Source organism: Mobula hypostoma, chromosome 14, assembly GCF_963921235.1.
Source record: "Mobula hypostoma chromosome 14, sMobHyp1.1, whole genome shotgun sequence".
Classification (NCBI taxonomy): domain Eukaryota; kingdom Metazoa; phylum Chordata; class Chondrichthyes; order Myliobatiformes; family Myliobatidae; genus Mobula; species Mobula hypostoma.
The window spans coordinates 39,055,513-39,083,200 of NC_086110.1; the positions used below are offsets into that span (position 1 = coordinate 39,055,513).

Below are 27,688 nucleotides of genomic sequence, written 5' to 3' on the forward strand. Positions count from 1 at the left end.
TGGTTCTATTTCCACTGTATTGCATTGCCTTTTTAACTTCTTTTAATATTTCCAAGATGGTGCTGTCCCAATCATTTATGGACCTAACTAAATCTTTCCATTCATTAACAAAGAATCATTATCATTGCCATACGCACACCAGATTTCTAAATGTCAGCTGTAGCTCACTTTGTAGCACACTTGTCATGAACTCAGTAAGCTTAGGGTAATGACACACTCCATAAACATGAGGTCAAAAACTGAGGCTGACGCTGAGGGAATGCTGCAGCATCGATGGAGTCATTCTTCAGACAGAATGTTGAACTGGTGTCTCCCGCAGACCGACATAAAAATGCAAGGTGCTCCCTTAAAGAGATATTTCTTTTCTGCTAACATGGTCAGTAGTTAACCTTCAACCAGCATCTCTAGAAATAGATCCTCACATCATTGTTTGCGGGCCCTAGCTCTCTGCAAATTGGCAGTCATGTTTCTGACAGCACTAAAGTGACTACACTTCAAAAGTACATCATTGGTTGTAAAGTTCTTTCGTTTATCCTAAGACCATAAAATGTGATATATGAAAATAAATCTTTTTTTTTTCTTTCCAGAAACATTAAGCTTTGAGCTTGTCATATCCTTGATCCAAGTGTACATGCAAGAACTGAATGCCCAAAGTGAGGTGAGTACACTAACTCTTAACATCAAGGCAGGATAAGAATGATTTTGACAATAAGAAGTCAAGGCTTTAATCACAGTTTATACAAAAGAAGGTGACTGTGGCTGGTATTTGTATGGTTTAAACAAAGTAACCTAGTAATAAGAAACATCTGCACCATGTTAGCATCACGTAATGATTAGAAGATTTCAGGAGCGTCCCCTATATTAACTGATATCAGGCTATGACCAACCAGAAGCTAACTTGGTCTTATTATGTTGACATTACAAGGCCATGGACTCTTCAACAAACTGCAGACAGCTTGTCCTCCGGTTCCAAATCAGTTCCCCAGCTGGGTCCAGGTGCAACAGCGGTCAGTTCTGAACCACGCAGTGTAAATGGGCTTGTTTGTAAAGCTCTCCTGCCATTTTCGCCCAATAGCTGATGATCTACTATTGTTACCTGCAACATCCTCATGGTCTCATCTTCTACTATCAGGAACGATAAGAGTGATTGTTTAACTGAAAGGCAAGTTTCCCTCCAAGCATGCTATCTTGACTTGAACGTATATTGCAACAAAAAAGGGCGATGCTTGTACATTCAACATCAGCCAGCATATGTGGAATGAGAAGTAAAGTTAATGTTTTAGAATGAAGGCATTTCATCAGAACATATGTATATTACCATCCTTCGTTATTGTCAGGAGAAATTCTGTATCTAATATCATTGTGGGAACACCATGAACAAAGCAATGGGAAAGGTTCCAAGAGCAGTTTCACAATTGCCTTTACAGGACACTTAGGAATTTGCAATAAAAATGTGGCTTTCCCATTGATATGAGGATCTTAACGGCAAAATTTTAAAAATTCATATGCATATTTTCTGTGGTTCACCTCCTGTAAACTATTCCATTCATTTGAACTTAAGGCTGCATCAAAAGTACACATGACTTCTCTACTGAAATGGGAATTTAAAATAATTCCATAGCATTTCACAAAATGGAGTCTCCACAACACAAGGTTCTGTTGAATATATTGTGGAGGTTACAGCTGATGAAAGACTGCCCTTCCTCTCCCCTGAGGTTTTGTAACCATATTTTTTTACACAATGATAGAAATATGAGAAGTTTGGAACTATCCACTGATGTAAGAGAACAGTTAACTTAACCCAAACCAAGAACGCAATTACTAATTCTGAGAAAAAAATATGAGAAATAGATGCAGCTGTAAGTACTCAGAAAAAAAATGAAACCTGCCAAGGAAAATATCAGGATTAACAAAATCATTTAACTATTCCACCTTCTTGAAAAGTTTAGCATATTTTGCTTTGAGTTATTTTTCTCTTATCAGTGGTATTCAAAGTGGTCTTATCTCTTATTCTTGATTCTTGGTTCTGTTGTTCAAAAATCTGAACCAGAAAGGCCTTGAAAAGTTTAACTAGCAGTGAATTAACCCATCCACTGTACCCATCCACCCACCCATTACTGTTTCAGATCTCACTGTGATAACTATAAAAAAAAAGATGATCACAATTTGCTTCCACAGAATTTCACAGAAAGGTCAACTCTCCTAAAAACCAAATGCACTAGAATCCAGCTTCTCAGAGCAGTATTTTCCATCATCTCCTCAGATGAATGCAAAGGCAAAATGCCAAGTACAACTCCCAACACTGCCCTGGTACACAACCTCTTCAATCTCTCTGCTAAGCAAATAGATTTGAAGCTAAGAACAAAATGCTAAAGATCAGAAGGACTCTTCCCGAGCCTCCACCAAAAAAATCTGGACTGTCTTTGCCTGTTTCTGTGATACATGGCAAAAGCCAGATCAACTGGGCAGAATGCATTAAGCATAATAATTTTCCTATTGCCTCTGTACCTACAGTAGTTTATTAAAGTACATTGTCATGTAGTGTAAAAGAGAAGCAAAATAAATTGGCACATGATTGAATTTCAAAATTTAGCCCAACCTGGATTGGGTCATTCTTGGAGAATATGAGTTCACGTTCATGAGGAAACGAGATTTATCTAACATCATAAAATTAACTTCTCATTCTAAATAAACTGATAATTTAATTGGATGAGTAGCTCACTGGACAAGTGCAGATCAAGTGGAGGGAACCAAACCCTCATGGAGTTTACACATGTGAACTGGTAAGAGGCAGAGAATTCATCGGTAAATTTAAAGACAGATCCAAAATCTGATTCAAGGTAGAACTGCTCCATGTTGTGTCTAGAGATATGACAATCTTTTGAGGAGTGAATTCCTAAGGCTGAGTCATTTTTTATGTATTATGTGTGATTATTAAAAATAATATAACCATTGAGCCATTGAATAAATATTAAATACACTTATTGATGCACTTTCAAAATTACATTAAATTCTTCAGAATTACAGGCAGCAGTAAAATACAATAAATGCCTTCATGTGAAATGTACACAAGAAATGAACTGACAGATTCACTTCAAAAATATGAAAGTTTCTAAGTTCTTTGCAAAGCTTGTCATGTGGATGATTGTGGTCACTTGGGAAAGGGCATGATAGTTCTTTGATTTCAGGGAGAAACATATTATAAGAATGTAAGTAGGTAAGGCTAACCAATCTTCATCAGACCTTAATGCAACTATAAACTTTAAACCTCTGTGAATTTGCTTTAAATTAAAGGAGGTAAGGTATATATCTATATGCCTTCCGAAGTGCCTGTTAGTCCATGAAGTGTCTTTAGAATATCGTCACTGTTGTAATTAAAGGAATGCAGATAGCAATATGTATAGAGCAAGTTCCCATAAACAGCAATGTGATATTAACCAAACAGTCTGCTTTTGAGCAACACACAGAAAATGCTGGAGAAACTCAGCAGGCCAGGCAGCATCTATGGAAAAGAGCACAGTCGACGTTTCGGGCCAAGACCCTTAGGCAGGATTGTTGCTCGGATTTCCAGCATCTGCAGATTTTTCTAGTCTGCTTTTTGAGTAGCTTATGTGTGAAAATGGCTGGAGCAGGAGGAAAGACAAGATGACACTTAATCAAAATAAAGCCCTCTGTGATCTTTTCCAAGATCCAAGAAAACAGGTTAGACTTTGAAGTCATACCTCATTGAAAAGATGATACAAATGTATTCTCCAACAGTACATTGTCTCCTCAGCACTAAACTGGATGGAAGTCTAGGTTTTCAGACTAAGGGATGGGAGCACTGTCAGCTAACAAACTATTGAGACCTCACCTGGACATTTAGCAGGAAATATTGACCATATCATTGGTAGAACTCCCTGAATTTCAAATAGTACACCAAGATATCATGCATCCAAAGTAGTAGGGATATAAATAGGTGCAAGGACAATGTGTGACTTACTGTGGAAAGTAGCATTAACAAGACAGGCATCAATAAAATCAAGACAGGTAATAAAGGTCTCTGCTGGTGACAGGCTACATGCAAAGAATGGGAAAGGAATCATTCTGTCAGTGAAATAAGCCCTTAATAACACGGAACATATATTTATAAAACAGCATTCAATATACTTTCCTTGATTTTAGAAATGCTCTACATTGTCATAAGCATGTCCTGAATTCCCTGTAAACCAGGCTGTGTTTTCATCTGCCCAGTCCCCAGAGAAAACACAGTTGGACCAGGACTCAAAAGAGAAATATTTTTTTACCTGGAAATCCTGCTGTATTATAGCAGAAGAATAAAATATTGACTGCAGCTTAGGCTAATACCTATATTAATTACGTATCATAGGACATAGAACAGTATGACACAGGAACTAGGCCTTTCAGCCTACAATGTTGTCAAACCAGCTAAAAATCAAATCAAAAATACACAAACACTAATCCCTCCAACCTACACAATGTCCTTATCCCTCCATCTTCCTCACATCCATGAGCCGATCTAAACGTCTCTCCAAAACCTCTAATATATTTGTGTCTGCCACCATAGCAGGCAGTACATTCCAGGCACCCACTTCACATCCCCTTTGAACCTACCCTCTCTCACCTTCAATGCATGCTGTCTGGTATTAGACATTTTCCATTTATCATAAAACAATTAAAGAAACCAAGTGCAACAATCTTTTGGAGGAATTCAGAGGTTTGAGCAGAATCTTTTTAGGGGAGGGAGGTGGTGGTGGAGGAAATGTTAATGCTTCGGGTCGAAACTCCACATTAGGAGTTTGGGTGAAGGGGGAAGATAGCCAGGAAAGTAGAGAGGGATATTAGTGACACAGGGCCAGTAGGGGATTAGCAGACTGAGGAGTTGTGAAGGACAGCAGACACATTGAGTCAGGGAGGGGGAGAGATGGACTTGGAAGACACAGAAAGGTGAATGATCGAGGGAGATAACAAAGGAAAGGCAGGTGGACCCAGGTGAGTGGAGGGTGAAGGTCAAGATCGCTCAGAGGCTGATAAGCTGGAACACAAAAGCTTCTAGTGCTGGAATCTGATACGTGAGGAAGATGATAGTGGGAGCCATAAAGGGGAGAAGATGGAGGACAGGTGGAAGCAGAACCAAGGGGCGTGGGTTAATTGGTGCGTGAAATCTGCGGTGGGCAGTAGGTGGGATGGAACCAGAAGGGGAAGTGGGACAAAAACTGAAGGAATATAAAGGAAAATGGGGGTGGGGGATTGTGACAGGAGAAGATGCATCAGGAGTGTGGGTTATCTGAAACTAGAATATTCAGTGTTCCTACCGTTGGATTGTAGACTATCCGGGTGCTATTCCTCTAGTTTTGTTTTGTTGGGCCTCACCCTGGCAGAGAGGAAGGCTGAGACCATACATCAGTGTGGGAATAAGGGAACTGGACTCCACAACTTATGTTCTTAGTATTGTTTATTTACTTATTTTTTATTTGCGCAATTTGCCTTCTTTTGCGCATTGGTTGTTTGTCAGTCTTCAGTTCCGTGTAGTTTTTCATTTATTCTATTATATTTCTTTGTTCTATTAAGACTGCCTGAAGAAAATGGTGACCGATATATACTTCGATAATAAATTTACTTTGAGCCTTGAATGGGAAGGGGAATTGAGATGACATGCAACCGAGAGCTTAGTATGGCCACAGCAGACCGAACACAGGAGCTGTGCAAACAAGAGAAAGTGCTGGAAATCCGAGCAATACACACAAAACGCTGGAGGAACTCAGCGGGACAGGCATCATCTGTGGGAGAAAGTACAGTCAATATTTGGGGCCAAGACCCTTTGTCAGGACTGGAGGAAAAAAAAGCTGAGGAGTAGGCTTCAAATGTGGCGGAAGGAGAAAGAGGACCACCAGGTTATAGGTGAAACCTGGTGGGGGGAGGGTTGAAGTGAAGAGCTGAGAAATTGCTTGGTGAGATGAGGTGAGAGAGGGAAAAGGGAATAGGTAATGGAGGGGGGGGTTTGGGGGGCATTATGGGATGTTTGAGAAATTGATGTTCAACCATCAGGTTGGAGGCTACCCAAACAGAATATAAAATGCTGTTCTTCCAACCTAAGTGTGGCCTCATCACGACAGTGGAGGAGACCATGGATGGACATATTGGAATCGAAATGGGAAGTGGAATTAAAATGAGTGGCCACTGGGAGATCCCACTTTTTCTGGAAGATGGAGCATAGATGCTCAGCAGAGTGGTCTCCCAATCTATGTCGTGTCTCACCGATGTATAGAAGGCCACACCGAAAGCACCAAGCACAGTAAATGACCCTAACAGACTCAGGTACTGTGCAAATTGATTGCCCTAATCTGCACTTGCTCTCACTGATGGCCTCAACAGGAGCAGTGAATACAGTAGGCAGGTTGTGAATCTGTGCCTCGCCTAGTAGATTCCTGAACAGTGGTGAGGGAGGAGATGTAGAGACAAGTGTTCCTTGATGGTGGTGAGCAGAGAGATTAGGGGAAAGCGTTACCCTCCCTGTGGTTACAGGGAAAGGTTTCTGGGGAGAGGAGGGATGGGTGTGAAGTGATGAGCAGACCAGTGAGTCATGGAGGGAGTAGTCCTCTGGAAAGAAGAAAGAGTAGAGGAGGAGAAGTAGGAGCTTATGGCAGCTGCAGAAATGATGAAGGTAAAGAAATCATGTCAGTGACAGGGCTATTTGCAAACCTTTGCTAAACTCTAGAAATGTCAAGACCTACAAATCTGCAAATTTCTGCATTAACATTCAGTATCACACTGATCCTTTAAATAGCTTTCCACACAAATTCATGTTCTTTTTTTATGAAATGGTTGACTATCCAAGCAGTCTTAGGCGTGCAATTTTTCCCCCTGATATCATTAGATTAACAAGTGATGCAATTATGAGATTTGTGTCCACACTCAGAAGTTCCAATACCAAAACTGACATTAAAAAATCATAACTCTGGCATGCATTTTCATCTCAGATATAGCTGCCAATCCAACCCACTATTTCAACATCATTCTCAAGATGTCAGACGTTTAAGAGATCCAAGTTGATGGAAATTGATAATTGCATTCGTTGGTTTAAAACTTTAGTTAACCTCCAAATGCAAAAAAAAAATCAGATGTCCAGTCAGCTTTCAGGGCGGTTGTATTGAACTGAATGTTCTGCTTTAAGTAGATAATGATCAGCATTTTGCAGCCATTTCAGAATTCCTTTAGGTTGTTAGTTGAACCTAAATCTGAATTTTCCTGCTTTATGACATGCGACTGTGGAAGTGGTGAGGAAATGGAAGCATCTTAGCCATTTATTCCCTGGCGATTCCACAAATACATCGAGAGCATGGCCAGTTTCAAGCCTGAAATAATCTTTCCAAGTGATTGTACAAAGTGCTGCTTAAGCAGTTCGATCTCGCAATGGGACAAAGCAGCCTGTTTCTGTTAGAGCACAGCGGTTCCACAGGAATGCCAAACACATGTTCCATTGTTTGAGCAACTCATTTAAAAGAAATGACTGATTAGCTTTAAATCATGCTATTATCCAGCCACCAGTGCCTTTACTTCCAGTCCTTTTCATGTTGAAATGCTTTAGTTTAATACATCTCTTGTATTGATTTTCACATGATATGATCATACAAATGGCATAATTAAATGTTTGTCTTTCTCCACACTTACAGTGTAACTTGTAATGTATATACTGTATAGTTACCATTTATTACTGAGGGTGGAGATTAAATTTCTTGAGATGAATCACTTAAAGGTAGTAGAGCAGATTAGTGGATGCATTTTTTCTTGCCTATAGTCTGCCAGTGGAAGTGGTGTGGGTGATTTGCTGGGGCAGAGCCCATAATGTGCATGCCTATTCCAGACATCATACATTGACAGTCCTTTTGAGTGAGCACTTGCCTTCTGGACATCTCTCTGTTCCGGCTCCTGCAGTCCACCATCTGCCATTTGCTCTGGCTTTTCTTCAGAAGTATGGTAAACCTTCTAATGAGTGGAAGTTCTGAACATTGGAATACACTGGAACAGTCTGGCCACTGGCTTCAGCGGACTCTGCATTGTGTTCCCAATTCACTGCAGGAGTCTCAAACAGCTAGTGATCACCTTTTTGTTTTGTTAATTACATACTCAGTAGAAACATTGGCCTCATTATATTCATGTTGCCTGCTATGTTGGCATAACGTAGATTCTAAATCTTCCTCAACCCTTTATCTTTTCTACCTATCATCTCCCAGCTTCTCACTTCCTCCTCTCTCCCCCCCATCCGCCTACTTTCACCCTCACCTGGCTTCACCTATCACCTGCTAGCTTGGACTCCTTCCACTCCTCCCAGCTTCTTGTTCTGGCTTCTTCCCCCTTCCTTTCCAGTCCTGATGAAGGGTCTCAGCCTGAAACATCAACTGTTTATTCCCCTCCATAGATATTGTCTGACCTGTTCAGCTCCTGCAGCATTTTGTGTGTGTTGTTAGGTTTTATCACTGTTAAGCCATTAGTCAATTACAACACACTCCCAAACCATTTTCACCTCTCCTTCACCTTTCTTCAGCATCATGTAAAGCAGCCGTAGAGTCAGAGAACAGACCATCTTTGATTTTATTCATTGTGATGAAGCCTGCCAAGAAGAACCATGTGAGGAAACTCAATCATGATGCTGGCACATAGCTATCTTTGTGGACAGATGCTCACTTAGAAACAAGGTACATTGGACACATTTAAAAGATCGTTCAGGTATATTATAGTTTGAAGAATGATTCATCAGACCTAAACTTCTGTGTTCCTTTGCACCAAAATGACTTGGTGTTGAAAAAATTACACAAGTATCAGTGGTAACCAAGAGGAAAATCCAGCTCTTAAAGCTTTTAGAAAAAGCAGATTGTTTCTACAGTATAATGAATTGACTAAAAATCGTGCAGATTGTCACACCAGCAATTCTTATCTGCACTCAGACCAGACAAAGAACAATAATTGTAATTTACATACAGCTCCTTTATGCTTTTGGTATTTACCCACATATTACAAAAAGAAACACTTAACTAAATATATATATATATATATATATATATATATATATACACACACAGTATTTAACTAAACAAATAGGCCATTATGACTGGCCACATATTTTTGTTAAAAAGACATGATTCTTTTAAATTCATAAACTATTGTTATAAAGTGTCTATTTTACCACAGGTTGAATTAAGACTTCATGTTCTGCATATCATGTTTTCTGCAGAATTTTAAGATAATTGTTGCAATTGGTATTTTCCAATCCATTACTGAAAAATTGACTCTCAAAGGTAGCATATTTTAAGTATATTTTTGGGAAATAGTGTAATAATGATATTATTATTCTACTGCTCTGGCAGTGCGTTGTGTTCAAAGCTAAACACTTTATCAAAAGTTAAACAACTTCTCAAAAATCACCCCAGCGGGAAGCTTTCTTCAAGGTTTTTAATGAGAAAAATTTAGGAAATTGCAAAACACGTTTTAGAAACAATGCAGAATCGTTGTGTGTCTGAATATACTAATATTATCGATTATTTTCACAATCACCGTTAAACAAGGTAATACACACATACAACATACTATAGCTATGTTGTGGAATAGAGTGAACTTGTGGCACAATAATAGCTTAATAGCAATGAATAAAAAACATAGTACTGTACATCTACTAACTGTTTACCAATGTTAAGAAGCTCAAGACTCACAGATATTGCTGTTTCAAGGGCAAAAAAAGAGTGGATGGGCATGAATGTCTTCCTACCATGTCAAAACCCCAATTAACCTGAGCAGGAAATGATGTAAAAAGCAGATTACAAACAGGAAATGATGTTGTACAAAATGAACTGCATACAGAATGGACAGCCTTTGCCTGACATTTATGATATCAAACTTAACTACTGAAACTAAAGGTCAAATGATCATTTTATTAAGTCTTTGACAAAAGAATGTACAGTCTCAGAGACTGGTCTTGAAACAGCCTTACTTTGCAGTCTTTTAACCATTCCTGTTTTGAAAATGTCGTCCTTGATGGTAATGTCTGATGAGCAGACCAGTGACATTGTGCTCACCTAGTATGTTGATTGGGTGAGATTCCTCTGGTGTGAGCTGTGCTCTCTTAATTCATACTCCAACTTGCTGGTGCCCCTCAGAGTTAAGAAAAGGGCAAAGTTCGCTAAGGTAACTTCGGATTGGGAGAGGTACCTGCACTGCACAACCTCTTTGAACAACAAGGAGGATTCTCACCTTTAGCTGATTCAATTGCTCTGTGCTGAGAAGTTGTTTACAAATGCGCAAAGTTTGTGTTTGGCTACTCCTACAATCTTCTCTTTCATATAGATACTACTCTCACAGGGACGGAAGTGTCTTTGCATGCGTTCTCCAAGACATTAGATTTAAATGAACTCACAGTGGGCTGATGAGCACCATCGAGTCAGACTTCCCCCACTAAGACCCAAGCCAGGTCCAGTCATTGGCCCATAAGGTGCATTCTGCTGACCATTCCTTTCTTCATGAACTTTATGTGCACGGATGGTGTCCCTGCCAATCAACAGGCGAATCTCAGCAGTAGAGTCAAGTGGGGGAATCTTGACAGCTTGGTCCTTAAGGTGTGAATGACCACGTGCAGCTCCAGGAGTTCAGAACTCATCTCTGTTGTTGGAAAATGGTTGCAGTCAATGAAAGTTGGCAGTGGAAGCTGACCTCCCCTCCTACTGGTTCCACGACAAATCCCCCAGCTCTGTTTCTGGTAACTTCTGATGTTACAGGACATGTCTTTAGAATGTACGGGGATGTAGCTGTATCTGATGGATGCTCAGCAGGCTCCGTGCTGTGCTCTGCCGCGGTGTGCTGGAACTAGTAGCCCAAGGCACTGTCCCTGAATTTACAGCTGTGTCTGGGTCTAATTCTTCTGGAGATAGGCTCTTGGCTCATTTTCCTGGAATCCACTGATGGTCACTACACCTTGTGTCTATCAGTGTTCTGCAATATATTGCTACTCTTTCTCCATTTCTCCATGCTGCCCTCCCCAGATTCTCCACCACTATCCAGATGACTGTCTTGTCCACGTTTGGACTGACTTGGCCTCAGGCCAAACTCAGCATCTCACTCACACTGTTGTCCAATGGTTCTATAGTAGCTCCTGTTGAAAGGTAAGCCATTGATGCACTTGGTGCATCATTCAGCCTTTGTACGCCCTTATTACATGGTGAACACCCATGTGTTTCCAAATTGGGTGACTTTGGGCACTTCTCAATTTGTAACTTAAATGAAGGTTCATCTTCCTTTGGTTTTGAATCTGAAGTAGAGGATACAAGCTCAGGAGGAGCGGATGAGCACTGGGTTAAAGTTTGGTGTGGAGCATGGCAGGAAGCTAGTTCCTATCTTTGTCTGCTACTTTGATGCCGTCCTCTGATAAACATCATTTTGAAATAAAGGACTTGTACCAATGGTAAGTTCTTCAGTCACCTTCCTAGAGAGATGACTACCAGCTACTGCTTTATGCACCTTTGCCTCTGCTAAGGCAGCCTCAGCTTCATTCTTCGGTGTAGTTTCTACAGGAGCTCGCTCCATTTCTGTGCGAGCTTTCTCCATGCCTGTGCACGCTTCTCCTACTAGCAGTTCAGCTTCGCACTTAGCTTATGCTGCTCTCATTCTTGCGGGTTCAGCTCTGGCGTGGTCCCGTGCTGCGGCCATGTTAAGTATGGTTTTGCTCGAGTGCCACAAAGACACGATTGATGCAGCACATTCTGACCTAACTTCCAGGGCTTGGCAATCGATGTTGCTGGGGTCAGAAGCTGACATTGTAGCGTATGGTGTTCAGATGTGTCTCCAGTCGGTGTGCCATGCCTTTGAAGATGATTTATCTTTTCATTCTAACGCCCTTGCAGTTTGTGGCATTCAAAGCTAGGCAGGGAGTTAAACACCTTCTCAGAAATGACCCGAGCCAGGAGCTTTCTTCAAGGTTTTTTTTAATAAGAAAAGTTTGTGAAACCACAGAAAGTTAAATAAAACACGTATCAGATTCAATACAGAATCATTGTGTGCCTGAATATACTAATATTATCAGTTATTCTCTCATGATCACCGTTAAACAGGGTATTACACACATGCAGCATTCTATATCTATGATGTGGGCTAGAGTAAACTCATAGCACAATGATAGCTTAATAGCGATGAACGATAAACCTAATACTTCCTTCAAAATACATCTATTAAATGTTTACCATTATTAAGAAGCTCACAGATATTGCTGTTTCAAGGACAAAAAAAAAGGATGGAGATGGATGCCTTTCTGCCGTGTATGCTACTAGTCAAAATCCAAGTTAACCTGCACAGGAAATGATGTAATAAACAGCTTACAAACAGGAAGTGAAGCTTGTGCAAAATGAACAGCACCTCTAGAGCAGGGGTCCCCAACCTTTATCGCACTGCGGACCGGTTTCATATTGACAATATTCTTGCGGACCGGCCGACCGGGGGTCGGGGGCGGGGAGGGGAGGGTAGGGTTGCCAACGGACGAGAGTAGCAGTCAAATATGTTGGGATTACCCCGAGAAAGACTACAATGACCATGAAGCCTTGCGCGGGCACCAGCGCGCATGCGTGTACGGTTTTTTTTTACAAATCGTTTTTGGCGCTTCTTGTCAGGGGATCTGAATCACGACCGGAATATCGGTGATAAGTGGCTAATACACTCAATTTCCTTTCTAAAAGGGTTTATCTAACGAATTTAATATTAAACACACAGCGCATATTTTCCTCGCATGAATATAGTGATAAGTCAATTTTCAGGGGAGGACAGGGGAGCTTGAAGTAAGTTTTGAATGAACTTCCAATAGAAGTGGTAGAGGCAGGTTTGATATTATCATTTAAAGAAAAATTGGATAGGTATATGGACAGGAAAGGAATGGAGGGTTGTGGGCTGAGTGCAGGTTGGTGGGACTAGGTGAGAGTAACATTCCGCACGGACTAGAAGGGCCAAGATGGCCTGTTTCCATGTTGTAATTGTTAAATGGCAATATAAGTAAATAGCATCATAACATTTTAAGTAATGTTTGGATATTAAACACGCAGCGCATATTTTCCCATATGAACATATAAAATCATTGCAACACACCAATATCGCTGAATCAGTGGGAGCCCTGGGCTTGCTTTCCTGCAACAAGACGGTCGTATCGAGGGGTGATGGGAGACAGCGATACTCGAAGGGGGTTCCTTATGTCCAGTCTATTCCACAATTTAGTTTTCATTGCATTCATTGCAGAGATATGTTGGAAATGGAAGCAACGTTTTCAGTGCTTTCGTGGCTATCTCAGGATATTTAGCCTTGACTTTGATCCAGAATGCCGGCAGAGATGTTATGTCAAACAGACTTTCCAGCCTGCCGTCATTTGCAAGCTCGAGGAGTTGATCTCCTTCCCGCGCTGAAATGGGTGATGCGCGGGTAATGGCCTCCCATGCGTAATGGCTCAACAGTGGGCGTGACAAGGAATGAGGAAAGGTGCAGCTAACTCCTATCACCAAATCATATCGCTTCCTCACGGCCCGGTACCGGTCCGCGGCCCGGTGGTTGGGGACCGCTGCTCTAGAGGCAGAATAATTATAAGACAGCACTGTGTTTTGTGCTTGGGTCCTCACTGCAGCATGAATGAGCAGCATTGAGTAAAGCACAGGGTTTACTATATAATAAGAAATGTTGATAAAAATATTATTTGATGGGTAAGTATTGTATATAATAATATCCAACAATACCAATCTACATTCAATTTATTTTGCTGTTGACTGAGAAATTAACATCAGCCAATATACAATTTAATTCTTCTTTGACCAAGATATTGGTTCTGTAACACCAGCTAAATGGGCTGCTAGTATCTTGGCTTATGTCACAGCTAAATGATAGGACAGAATGCTTGCATCTCATGCAATCTCATCTCCGATTGGGTAGAACTTGGTATCACCCCAGGACCCTGAAACACAGCTCTGGAATATCAGTCTCATTCCTATAAGTGCCCCACAAAACTTCCAACTGTGTCATTCTATTGGGGATGATAACATTTCCTATGTAAACTTCTTCTGTTGTTTGTCAACCTTATCCTTGTCTTCTTTCCAGATGTACCCTGACATCGTCATTGAGTCATAGAATCATGCTGCAAAGAAACAGGGTCTACATTCCACCACGTTCATGCCAACTATTATTTATCTCTCAATATTATTCCCAGTTACCAGCATCAAGCCTTCTCTGTCCTGGCAAATCAAGTGCCCAACTAGATGCATTTAGTTTCAAGAGTTCCTGTTTCCAACAGCGAGGCATTGTATTCCTGATTCCAGCCATTCCACGAATAAGCAGGGTCTTCCTCAGATCCTCTCTAAACTTCCTACCCTTTACCATATCTGATACTTTTTAGGTACATCTGCCATTGGTAAATGCTTTCTGCTGTTCATATAGCTTATCTACGTTTGTATATCCTTCATAATTTGTATATTTGTACCAAATTACTCCTGAGCCTCCTCTACTCCAAGGAAATCAAATCTAGTCATTCAATGTCTCCTCATAACTGAGCTTAATCCGAGGCAATGTCCTGGTGAATTGCCTTTGCATCCTCTCCAGTACAATCACAGCCCTTCTATAGTGTAGCAACCAGAAATGTATACAGTACCACAGCTGCAGCCTAACCCATGGTTTATGTACCATAATGTCCTTATATTCTGTGCTCTGCTTACTGAAGGCAAGTAGTCCTTATGCCTTCTGCACCACTTAACTATTTGTGCTGCCAAGTTCAGGAATGCTTGGGATCTGTGGCTTCTCCATACCTCAGTACTCCTTAGAGCCCTACAATTTTATAGTGCTAGAAAGTTTGTGAACCCTGTAAAATTTTCTTTATTTCTGCATAAATATGAGCTAAAATGTGATCAGATCTTCACCTAAGTCCTAAAACTTGATAAAGAGAACCCAATTAAATAAATAACCAAAATACCTTCTACTTATTCATTTATTTACTGAGAAAAATGATACAATATTACATGTATTTGTTGGAAAAAGTATGTGAACCATTGGGGTAATGCCTTCCACAAAAGCTATTTGGAGTCAGGTAACCCAATCAATGAGATGAGATTGAAGGTGTGGGTTGTAGAGATGCCCTACCGCATAAAAAAGACACACAAAGTCAGTTTTCTGACAGAGCCTACTATTCTCAAGAAAGATCTGTTTATGTGCACCATGCCTCGATCAAAACAACTTTCAGAGGACCTTAGAAGAATTGTAGAGATGCACAAAGCTGGAAAAGGCTACAAATGCATTTCTAAAGACCTGAATGTTCATCAGTCCACAGTAAGAGAAATTGTCTACAAATGGAGGAAACTCAGTACTGTTGCTCCTCTCCCTGGAAGTGGCCATCCTGCGTAGATCACACCAAGAGCACACCATGCAATGTTGAAGGAGGTGAAAAAGAACCCAGGGACAGCAGCAAAAAACCTGCAGAGGCCTCTGGAACTTGCTAAAGTCTCTGTTCATGTGTTCACTATACGAAAACATTTACAGCAGCAGGTGCGTAACAATGGTTTGGAGGAACATCAGGGACTCCAGCCACCCCAACCACAAACTGTTCCAGCTGCATCCGTCTAGCAAACGGTACCGCAGCATTAAAGCCAGAACCAACAGGCTCCAGAATAGCTTCTTTCACCAGGCCATCAGATTTATCAATACATATTGATCTGACTGTACATCCGACTGTACATTGATCTGATTGTGAATCTGACTCTATATACATGTATACAAAACAATTACATATATAATTTTAGTGCTTGGGCAATATAGAAACATAGAAACATAGAAAATAGGTGCAGGAGTAGGCTATTCGGCCCTTCGAGCCTGCACTGCCATTCAGTATGATCATGGCTGATCATCCAACTCAGAACCCTATACCTGTCTTCCCTCCATACCCCCTGATCCCTTTAGCCGCAAGGGCCATATCTAACTCCCTCTTAAATATAGCCAATGAACTGGCCTCAACTGTTTCCTGTGGCAGAGAATTCTACAGATTCACCACTCTCTGTGTGAAGAAGTTTTTCCTCATCTCGATCCTAAAAGGCTTCTCCTTTATCCTTTAACTGTGATCCCTCGTTCTGGACTTCCCCAACATCGGGAACAATCTTCCTGCATCTAGCCTGTCCAATCTCTTCAGAATTTTATGCGTTTCAATAAGATCCCCCCTCAATCTTCTAAATTCTAGCGAGTATAAGCCTAGTCGATCCAGTCTTTCATCATATGAAAGTCCTGCCATCCCAGGAATCAATCTGGTGAACCTTCTTTGTACTCCCTCTGTGGCAAGGATGCCTTTCCTCAGATTAGGGGACCAAAACTGCACACAATACTCCAGGTGTGGTCTCACCAAGGCCTTGTACAACTGCAGTAGAACCTCCCTGCTCCAGTACTCGAATCCTCTTGCTATGAATGCTAGCATCCCATTCGCCTTTTTCACCGCCTGCTGTACCTGCATGCCCACTTTCAATGACTCCCACATTTCCCCTATTTATCGCTTGTACATTGTGACAGAGGCACAACATAAAGATTTTTACTCCCTTGGATGTAAGTAATAAAATAAACACAACACAATACAAAAACACTGAACAAAAATGAGGAAATCACATCTCTCCAAAAAAACATTACTGCAAGTCTCAAATTTGCAAGTCTGGATGCTCTACAATGCTTCTGGGACAATATTCTGTAGACAAGTGAGACAAACACTGAACTTTTTGGCAGAAATGCACATTGCTGTGTTTGGAGGAAGAAGAGCACCGCACACCAACACCAAAACCTCTTTTCAACTGTGAAGCACGGTGGAAGGAGCATCATGATTTGGGGCTCCTTTGCTGCCTCAGGGCCTGGACAGCTTACAATCAATGAGGGAACAATGAATTCAAAATTACATCAAGAAGTTTTACAGGAGAATGTCAGGGTAGCAGTTTGTCACTTGAAGCTTAATAGAAGTTGAATGATGCAACAAGACAATGATCCGAAACACAAGAGTAAATCAACAACAGAATAGTTTAAAAAGAAGAAAATTGGTGTTGTGGATTGGCCAAGTCAAAGTCCTGACCTTCATCCTATAGAAATTTTACGGAAGGACCTGAAGCAAACAGTTCATGCAAGGAAGCCCACCAACATCCCAGAGTTGACGTAGTTTCGTAAGGAGGAACGATCTAAAATTCCCCCAAACCAATGTTCAGGACTGATCAACAGTTACCAGAAATGTTTGGTTGAAGTTATTGCTGTAGAAGGTGGTCAGACCAGTTACTGAACAAGTATTATGTCTTCTGTGTTATTTATTTAATTGAGTTCTCTTTGTCTGGTTTTAGTGAAGATCTGATCACATTTTCATCATATATATGCAGAAATAGAGAAAATTCTATAGGGTTCACCAACTTTCTAGCACCACTGTATATCTTAATTATATTGGCTATCACAAAATGCATCACCTTGCACTGAATTTCATCTCTATTGCTCTGCCCATGAACTGATCATTTTCATTGTGTAACTTATGACTATTCTCACTATCAAGAATATCACTGATTTTCATGTATTTCTGCAAGTCTATTGATCATATCTCCTAATTCATATACAGATCATTAATATACATATATAAAACAAACGGCAAAGGTCTGAGCACCAGTCCCTGCAATACACCACTTGCCACATTCTCCCACAATCATCCTCTGGATCCTATTACCCAGTCAGTTTTGTACCCAATTTAACAACAAGCCCTGCTATGCCAGTCATAATAGAAATGATGTGTTTTTTTTAAAAAAAAGAGGGTATGTATTTTCATCTACAATGAAAATTTGATTTTTTAATTCCTTCTGGATTAGATCTGGAATTCATTAATTTCAATGATCTGATTCAATTTCTAAGTTATAATTGACAATTTAACATATAATCAGCATACAGGAATTAATTGGAATTGGAAGACACATCAGGGTCAATCCTTAAAGTGTTAAACAATTAGATTAGACTCACTTACAATCAAGTAAGGATTTAATTTTTTTAATATCAGTTTATATACAGTACTAATATTATTACACCGGTCATGATGCAAATCATGAGCTTTACGATTTGGCTCTCCCAGGCAGTGTAAAGTATAAAAATACATTAAAAAGTCATATCATAAAGATTAACTATTAATCAGCATGTTTGACTTGTCAGTAAGATTGAAGGATCAGACAGCATTTCTCTTGCATGGTTAAAAATGTCTTGTTGATTAATCATGTGCTCTGAATTGCTGATCACAAGATCCGAGCTGCACCAAACAATAATGAAACTGTATGTACTACATGTTTTCCTTAACACACCAATAACCATCCATCTGCTTTTCATGTCGATGGTACTTTATGCCCAAACGTAGCATTGACACTGGCTTTTCTGTGACAAATTGGAGTCTGTGGTTATGTGCAGGCTGTACAACTAACTTAGTAAAAAAGAGACTGGAAAAAAGGAAAACCTGTCATATTTTTAATTTATTAAGAAGGGTTTTATAAATCAGGAATGAACTTTATTCCTTATGGTTTGAAGCTGTAGTCTATAATATGATGCCCCATGCTGGGATCCAGGAACATCGTTTCCTGTTTCCCTTCATAATCATCATCAAAGGGAGGTATTGCAGCTTCAGTAGAGAAAAATCCCTAACTGCCTACATATAAATGAGTTAACTATGTTTAAAAAACATTTCCACATGCCCCAGTAATAAGGTATTACACACTTTCTTTCTTTCTTTTAGTGATTAAAAGGCATTTTTAGGAAGGTACTACTGGAGAGCACATTGGTTTAACTGAAATGGATGCATTTTTCACCAGTCTACAACTAGCATCATATTGAAAATAATCTTGTTTTCAAAGACTATTATTTCTATATAAATTTCTTTGAAGATTTTGGAAGGAACAATTGAAGAAAGAAAAAAAAAATACATTTTATTGTAATGTAATCACGAGAATATCAAAGCAATCTACCTAGTAATTCTGATGAAGGATCTCAACCAAATATTTCTTCCTCCCCATAGATGCTGCCTGACCTGCTGAATTCCTCCAGCATTTGGTATGTGTTGCTAACAATTAATCTACATCATTAGACCATTTTAACAATTAAATATAAGATTTGCATTGTAGAAATGTACATTGCGTGAAATCAGCTTGGAAGGCCAGTCTCTGGAGCTATTGTTCTTGTCAGGGTAAAGGGAGACAAAGAGACAAGGAATCCTAATACTTAATTTAAATCCAAACAATATTGAGTTTCCCATTATATGAAAAAAAGAGGGAAGTGTATAAAAAACAAATTTAACATGTGCTATGCTATGCCATACAACATGTACAGAAGTATACAGAAGGACCTCTGAATATACAGTATATGGAACCTACATTGATCAATCACTTTCTAAATGATTGAATTCCAAACTATTTACTTACACTACAAATTTATCTGGACATATCTGCAGGACATGAGCCTTGTCATGTCTTTCCCAATTGGACAGAGTAAGCAAACTTGATCAGGTTGGAGAAACTTCATATACTCAAATTCTTCCAACTTCACTGTCCTTGGAATCATAGAACTAAAATTACAACAATGCAGGAAATGGTTCTCCATCCTATCATAAATAATGGAGAGGAGAGAGATTGTGCAATAATGTCACTTTTTTTTGTCAGAGGTAAATCTTGTTCAGAGAGAAATATTGTTACAACACCTGGTTGACAATAACTAAAAGTTACCATTGAAATATTTTGTAGGGGCCCAGACTCAAACAAGTACTCAGTTTTTTTTAAAGTCTGGGATTTTTAATGTAAGCAAAAAAAAACTCTTAAAAGCAGCATGATGCAGCCATTTGAAGAACAAAGGATTATCGACCAGCAGTTTGCCTGAAGCTGGCTTCATCCAATACTCAGTTGGTTACAGTCTAGCAATCAACTGTTACTTGGTGTGAATTTATCATCCCTACACAAATAAATTTTCACTGTCAGAATTTCCACCTCGTAGTAAGTGTTGTTACCTTCAAATTATGTATACCATGTAGATAAAGGAAATTCTTTGGCACATCCTAAAAACAAGAACGAAGCAAAATCTGCAAAATAGTATGCCAGCTACTTCAAGTGGTGAAATGCGTATCTGTAAAGCATCATTTTTATTAGGACAACTTAAGAAAATCTTCACTGCAGTGAGAACTAAAACACATACATACTATTCTGTAATGGAAAGGGAGTGAAGGCTTTTAATGTTTGTAATAGCCAACCAAATAACACGAAACAGGAGTCCTATCTAGTACTGAGCCTTTGACTGAATGTTTTTTAGTCAAAATATTGTTCCATTACATGAGACCTTATCAGATTATGTTGGAGGTAAAAAAGATTTGGCAATCCTGCTTGGCAGATGTCAATATTCTGTTTTGGGATTGTATTATAATAGAGCAGCCAAAGGTCTCCTTTGAAACTGCCTTTTAAATAAGCATTCCTGAATTTCAATTTCTGTAAATGAGCACAAAGAATGACGTATAATATGAAATATTAGGTACTTTGAAACTGAAGAATAGTCAATTAGTTCAGGAGTCTGTCCACTTACAAGGGAACTCATATTGAATCACAAGGCTGCGATTTTATACTACAAAAAATTTCTGCAATGTATAGTTTGCTGCAATAACAGGATCCAGGCAGTGATACAGATTTAGCCGTTCAGCAAAGCAACTACTCATTTTGCAGATTGCAGTGAATCTATTACCTTTTGATTATTGCTGTGCATAAATGTTAATTATAAATTCTACTGATATAATACTTGCAGTCTAATGTTTTTTCTTTATAAATGATAAGAATCTCTCTCTGTCTTCCACCATGCCGACATTTGGATTCAGTCCAGCTCTGACTCGAATCACACTGCAGTCAGGTGTGTGAGAACAGTGTCACTTTTAGCAGGAGTGTTCTCTTTTTAACTGACAATCATATTTAAATATCAAAGGCAATAGTGGGAGGGAGGTAATTCTGCCCGCTTAATTAGTTGTGATGTTATCCTGGTCAAAAGTTATACATTGCGTAGGTGGTGTTGGTGATCCAGAACAATACATCAGCACTTAGACACAGAAATAAACATTTAAGAGATCAACTCGCATCACATGATGCAGGTGAATAAATGAAAAAAGTAACATTTGCTTTAAGGAAGTTGCTCAAGAAGTAAAGATTGTCACAGACAGCCACAAAATCAAAGCTCTTTTGTATCAAGTTCAGGCAGTGGGGGAAAATATGGAGAGAACTAACTTAAGTGATAAGGCATCATGAAATAGAGGAAAGGCAAAGATAGTGAACTGAATGATATGAATATCCAATTACTGTTTAATATTCCTCCAGATAAAATTCAAGATCTCATTTAACTGAGTTGCAGTGCTGTGCCCTCCAATGATAAGACTATTCCAGTTTCCAATGAGGGTAGATTTTACATATAAAGGTCAGTTGACACACACACACACACACACACACACACACACACACAAAAGTGATGATGCCATTTGATAACTTACTTGAGCAGAAATTCAGGTCACATCAAAGGTGGCAAATGCACCATATAGTCATTTGATTGAAGTGAATTTAAAAACGCAAACATGAGGAATTCTGCAGATGCTGGAAATTCAAGCAACACACATCAAAGTTGCTGGTGAACGCAGCAAGCCAGGCAGCATCTCTAGGAAGAGGTACAGTCGACGTTCCGGGCCGAGACCCTTCGTCAGGACTAACTGAAAGAAGAGCTAGTAAGAGATTTGAAAGTGGGAGGGGGAGGGGGGATCCAAAATGATAGGAGAAGACAGGAGGGGGAGGGATGGAGCCAAGAGCTGGACAGGTGATTGGCAAAAGGTATATGAGAGGATCATGGGACAGGAGGCCCAGGGAGAAAGAAGAGGGGGAGGGGGGGAAATACCCAGAGGATGGGCAAGGGGTATAGTGAGAGGGACAGAGGGAGAAAAAGGAGAGAGAGAGAAATAATGTGTGTATATAAATAAATAACAGATGGGGTATTCTCCAGGAAGAGATATAGTCGACGTTTCGGGCCGAGACCCTCCGTCAGGACTAATTTCTTTTGGAAGAGGTACAGTCGATGCTTATCCTGGTAAGTGGAACAAGTGCTACACATGCCCTTACACTTCCTCCCTTACCACCATTCAGGGCCCCAGACTGTCCTTCCAGGTGAGGCGACATTTAACCTGTGAGTCAGCTGGGGTAATATACTGCGTCCGGTGCTCCCGATGTGGCCTTCTATATATTGGCGAGACCCGACGCAGACTGGGAGACCGCTTTGCTGAACATCTACGCTCTGTCCGCCAGAGAAAGCAGGATCTCCCAGTGGCCACACATTTTAATTCCACGTCCCATTCCCATTCTGATAAGTCTATCCATGGCCTCTGCTACTGTAAAGATGAAGCCACACTCAGGTTGGAGGAACAACACCTTATATTCCGTCTGGGTAGCCTCCAACCTGATGGCATGAACATTGACTTCTCAAACTTCCGCTAATGCCCCACCTCCCCCTTGTACCCCATCCATTATTTATTTATATACACACATTCTTTCTCTCTCTCTCTTTTTTCTCCCTCTGTCCCTCTGACTATACCCCTTGCCCATCCTCTGGGTTCCCCCTCCCCCTTGTCTTTCTCCCCGGACCTCCTGTCCCATGATCCTCTCATATACCTTTTGCCAATCACCTGTCCAGCTCTTGGCTCCATTCCTCCCCCTCCTGTCTTCTCCTATCATTTCAGATCTCCCCCTCCCCCTCCCACTTTCAAATCTCTTACTAGCTCTTCTTTCAGTTAGTCCTGACGAAGGGTCTCGGCCTGAAACGTCGACTGTACCTCTTCCTAGAGATGGGGCCTGGCCTGCTGCGTTCACCAGCAACTTTGATGTGTGTTGCTTGATTGAAGTGAATACTGCTTTTGCATTCAGGTGTTAACAATTCACATAAATGGACATCCCCATAATCTGTTGGTTGCTCTTTTTGAGTTCTGGTCTCTTTATCTGTGCCCTCAGCAGAACTGATTGAAAGTGTTCAAAGTGAAGTCATTGTCGTTGGAGAAACCGCGGTTGTGGAAGCAGATTTACACATTTATAGCCATTGTTTGTTGACTTCAGCTTGGCGTTCAACACCATCGTCCCAGAAATCCTCCACTCCAAACTCACCCAGCTCACTGTCTCCCCTGCCATCTGTCAGTGGATCACAAGCTTGCTGACTCACAGGGTGCAGCAAGTGAGGCTGGGGAGCATCATTTCTAGCACCCAGATAATCAGCACCGGTGCCCCCCAGGGATGTGTGCTCTCCCCACTGCTCTTCTCCCTTTACACTAATGACTGCACCTCACAGGATCCATCTGTTAAACTCCTGAAGTTTGCAGACGACACAACTGTCATTGGCTTTATCCGAGACGGTGATGAGTCTGCATACAGATGGGTGGTGGAACGGCTGGCCCTCTGGTGTGGTCAGAACAATCTGGAGCTAAATACGCTCAAGACTGTGGAGATGACAGTGGACTTCAGGAGGAGCCCCCCCAATACTCCCCCAAATCACTATACTCAACAGTATTGTGTCTGCTGTGGAGACCTTCAGGTTTCTGGGTGTCACAATCTCCCAGGACCTGAAGTGGACACCCAACACGGACACTCTTATCAAAGAGGCTCAGCAGAGGTTGTATTTCTTATGTCAACTCAGGAAGTATAACCTGCCTCAGGAGCTGCTGATTCAATTCTATTCAGGAATAATCCAGTCTGTTCTCTGTTCGTCCATCACTGTCTGCTTTGGATCAGCTACCAAACAAGACAAGAATAGACTCCAAAGAACCGTCAGGGCTGCGGAAAGGATTATTGGTGTGAAGCTGCCCTTGATCCAGGACTTATATGCATCTAGAGTCAGGAAGCGAGCAAGCAGCATCATTGTAGACCCATCACACCCTGGACATCACCTGTTCCAACTCCTTCCTTCTGGTAGGCACTTTAGATCACTGTATGCCAGGACAAATAGGTACAAGAATAGTTTCTTTCCGTATGCCATCAGTCTTATGAACACTTGAATTTTAGACTATTATAAACCAAGTCCACCTGTACATACACAGGTATACCTCATTGTATATAGTTCACGATTATTTGCACTATTGTTTTGTTTGCTTTTTGATTCTGTACAGCGAGAGCTCAGGGAAATCGGCATCAAATTCCCTGTATGTGTCCACATACTTGGCAATAATAAAGGATTCTGGTTCTGATTGTTTAGGCTATTTTGACGCTTTTAGTGATAACATTTATTTATTTATTAAGTTGGATGGAGTTTGAACTAATTACAACAAGGGCTCCCCTTACAGTTCCATGACACTATGGAATCGCCATTCTCGTCGAGGCAGATAGATTCTAACCATGTCCCCGGGAGGGGTGCGGAGATTTTATGACAATTTGAGACAATTATACAGAATGCTCCTGACGTTATAGAGATCCTGCTTTGACCTGGCAGGTGTAGTTGCTAAGTTTTGGTTAGGGAAGCCATGTGAGAGAAAAAAAAAACACCTGAAGAGGACTTGTGAGCACACATTTATGGAAGGAATGTGATAATATGAGTTCCTCTTCCATTTCCATTGAGAAAACTTAACTTTTAACAAACAGCTTTGGAAATGATGTATTATTTTTAACAATTAAGTTCAGATAAACCCTCACCTGAAACAGCAACACGATGAAAACTCCAATTATAATTGCCTGCATCAACAAATATCAACAATACCTGTTAAATATGGATATTTTTTAATTCCCTGAACAACCTGTTAATATAGCAAATACACTCAGTGGCCACTTTATTAGGGACACCTGTACTCCTGCTCATTAATTCAAATACCCAATTGGCTAACCATGTTGCAACAACTGAATGCGTAAAAGCATGTGGACATGATCAAAAGGTTCGGATGTTGCTCAGACCAAATATCAGAATGGGGAAGAAATGTGATCTAAGTGACCTTAACTGTGGAATGACTGTTGGTGCCAGACGGACTGATTAGAAAATCGCAGAAACTGCTGACCTGGGACTTTCATGCACAACAGTGTCTAAAGTTTACAGAGAATGGTGCAAAAAAAAAGATCCAATGAACAATGGTTCTATGGGCGAATACACCTTTTTAATGAAAAAAGTCAGAAGAGAATGGCCAGACTGCTTCGGGCTGACAAGAAGACAACAGTAACTCAAATAATGTTGCACTACAACAGTGGTGTGCAGAAGAGCATCTCTGAATGCACTTCTCACTGAACCTTGAAATGGCTGGGCTACAGCAACAGACCATGAACATTCAGTGGCCACTTTATTAGGTACAAGAGATACTGAGTGTATATTTCAAATGCATAATTTGAATCTAACCCAGGAAAATTTTGTGTTCCAGCATTTTCATTATGAACTAAACCCAATATTATACTTTGTGCATCATAAATACATTCTCACTAGAAGTAGGAACAGATTTCTCTTATAAGAAAAATGTGATCTAACTTATTTTATTGCTGATATGTGAGGTAAACAACTAAATTAGATACAAATTGCTGCTCAATATTGAAACTACCTATTGTCTAATTCCTCTGAAACAGAATATTGAGGAGTCAATTTTTAGGTTCTTGGTTTGTCCCATTTCCCCAGAAAGAAAGCCCCATAGGTTTTACTTCCTTCTTCGGGAAATATGTGTTCACAAAATATATCTATGGCACAATGCCAGTGTTGAATCTATATGGTGGAATATGTGTTAGTAACAAGACAATGGGATAATGATTCATCTTTATTACTTGGTGGGTGACCTAGCAGATCACAACACCTGCCTATTGTAGAACCTGACTAAATTTAATTTCATAAATACAAGAGATTCTGTGCTCAGTTCTGGTCACCTCACTACAGGAAGGATGTGGAAACTATAGAAAGGCTGCAGAGGAGATTTACAAGGATGTTGCCTGGATTGGGGAGCATGCCTTATGAGAGTAGGTTGAATGAACCTGGCGTTTTCTCCTTGGAGCGGCGGAGGATGAGAGGTGACCTGATAGAGGTGTATAGTCAGAGGCTTTTTCCCCAGGACTGAAATGGCTAGCACAAGAGGGCACAGTTTTAAGGTGCTTGGAAGTAGGTACAGAGGAGATGTCTGGGGTATGTTTTTTGTGAAGAGTGGTGAGTGTGTGGAATGGGCTGCTGGCAACAGTGGTGGAAGCGGGTACGATAGGGTCTTTTAAGAGACTACTGGATAGGTACATGGAGCTTAGAAGTATAGAGGCCTATGCGTAACCCGAGGTAATTTCTAAAGTAAGTACATGTTCGGGACAGCATTGTGGGCCGAAGGGCCTGTATTGTGCTGTAGTTTTTCTATGTTTCTATGCTGAAATCCCAGTGCAACCCACCAAAATGGTGATGGAACTCAATAGGTCAGGCAGTATCTATGGAAACGAATAAATAATCATTGGTTTGGGCAGAGACCCTTCATCAGGACTGGAAAGGAAGGGGGAGGAAGCCAGAATAAGAAGGTGGGGAAGGGGAGGAGGAGGAGGACGAGCTAGAAGATGATAGGTAAAGCCAGGTGGGTGGGTTAAGGGGGATGAAGTAAGAACCTGGGAGGCAATACCTTATGCTTCTTACAGAGAAAAAGCAGGAGAATGGGGTCGAGAGGGAAATGAATCAGTAATGATCAAATGTGGAGCAGACTCGATGAGCCAAGTGGCCTCCTGCTCCCATATCTTTATGTCTTATGGTCTTCCGTCTTAGAATAAATGGAAAAGGTAAAGGCTGGAGAAGAAGGGATCTGATAGGAGAGGAGAGTGATTCATGGGAGTAAAGGAATGAGGAGGGGCACCAGGTGGAGGCAACAGGCAGGTAAGGAGAAGAGGTAAGAGTAGGGAACTGAAGAAGAGGGAAGAGGAAGGGGAACACATTGCCAGAAATTAGAGAGATCGATGTTCACGCCATTAGCTTGGTAGTGACCTAGGCATAATATGAGTTGTTCTCCTCCAACCTAAGAATGGCCTCATTATGGCAGAAGAGGAGGCCATAGACCAACATGACGGAACAGGAGTGAGATTGGCATTTGGGCAACCAGGATACTCTGCTTTTTTGTGGATGGGGCTCAGGTGCTCCACAAAGCAGTCTCCCAATCTATGTTGGATCTCATTAATGTAGTAGAGGCTGCACTGGGAACACCGGATACAGTAGGTGACCCCCAACTGATTTGCCTGTTAAGTGTTGCTTCACCTGGAAGAACAGTTTGTGGCCCTGAACGGAGGAGAAGGTGCTGGTGAGTGGGCAGGTATAGCACTTCTGCTACTTGCAGGGAGAAGTGTCTGGAGATGAGTCCAGAGGAACAAATGGACAAGGGAATCACAGGGGGAGCAATCCCTGTGGAAGGCAGTGAGTCGGGGGAGGAGAGTGGAGGGAGGCAATGATATGTTTGGTAGTCGTGTCCCGTTGAAGATGGTGAAAGTTGGGGGGAATGATGTGTTGGATGCGACGGCTCATGGGTTTGTAGGTGAAGACAAGAGTAAATCTATCCCGGCAGCAGCAGGAAGACGTGTGAGCACGGTTGTCTAAGAGATGGAGGAGATGCAGGTGAGAGCAGCATCAATGATGGAGGAAGGTAAACCCCATTCTTTGAAGAAGAAGGACATCCGTAATGTCCTGGTAAGGATAGCCT

General features: G+C 40.9%; 1 long non-coding RNA gene across 2 annotated transcripts in view; it reads left to right on the forward strand.

The window, feature by feature from the left end:
• Positions 1-27,688, forward strand: part of LOC134356499 (uncharacterized) — an 80,796-nt gene that overhangs the window by 9,288 nt on the left and 43,820 nt on the right. The window contains exons 1-3 of one of the 2 annotated variants that reach the window (XR_010020372.1): positions 267-338; positions 588-658; positions 19,049-19,083. This is a non-coding gene — a long non-coding RNA (uncharacterized LOC134356499). Of the gene's footprint in view, positions 1-266; positions 339-587; positions 659-19,048; positions 19,084-27,688 lie in introns of those variants that run through there. The other variant, XR_010020371.1, reaches the window with a different exon arrangement.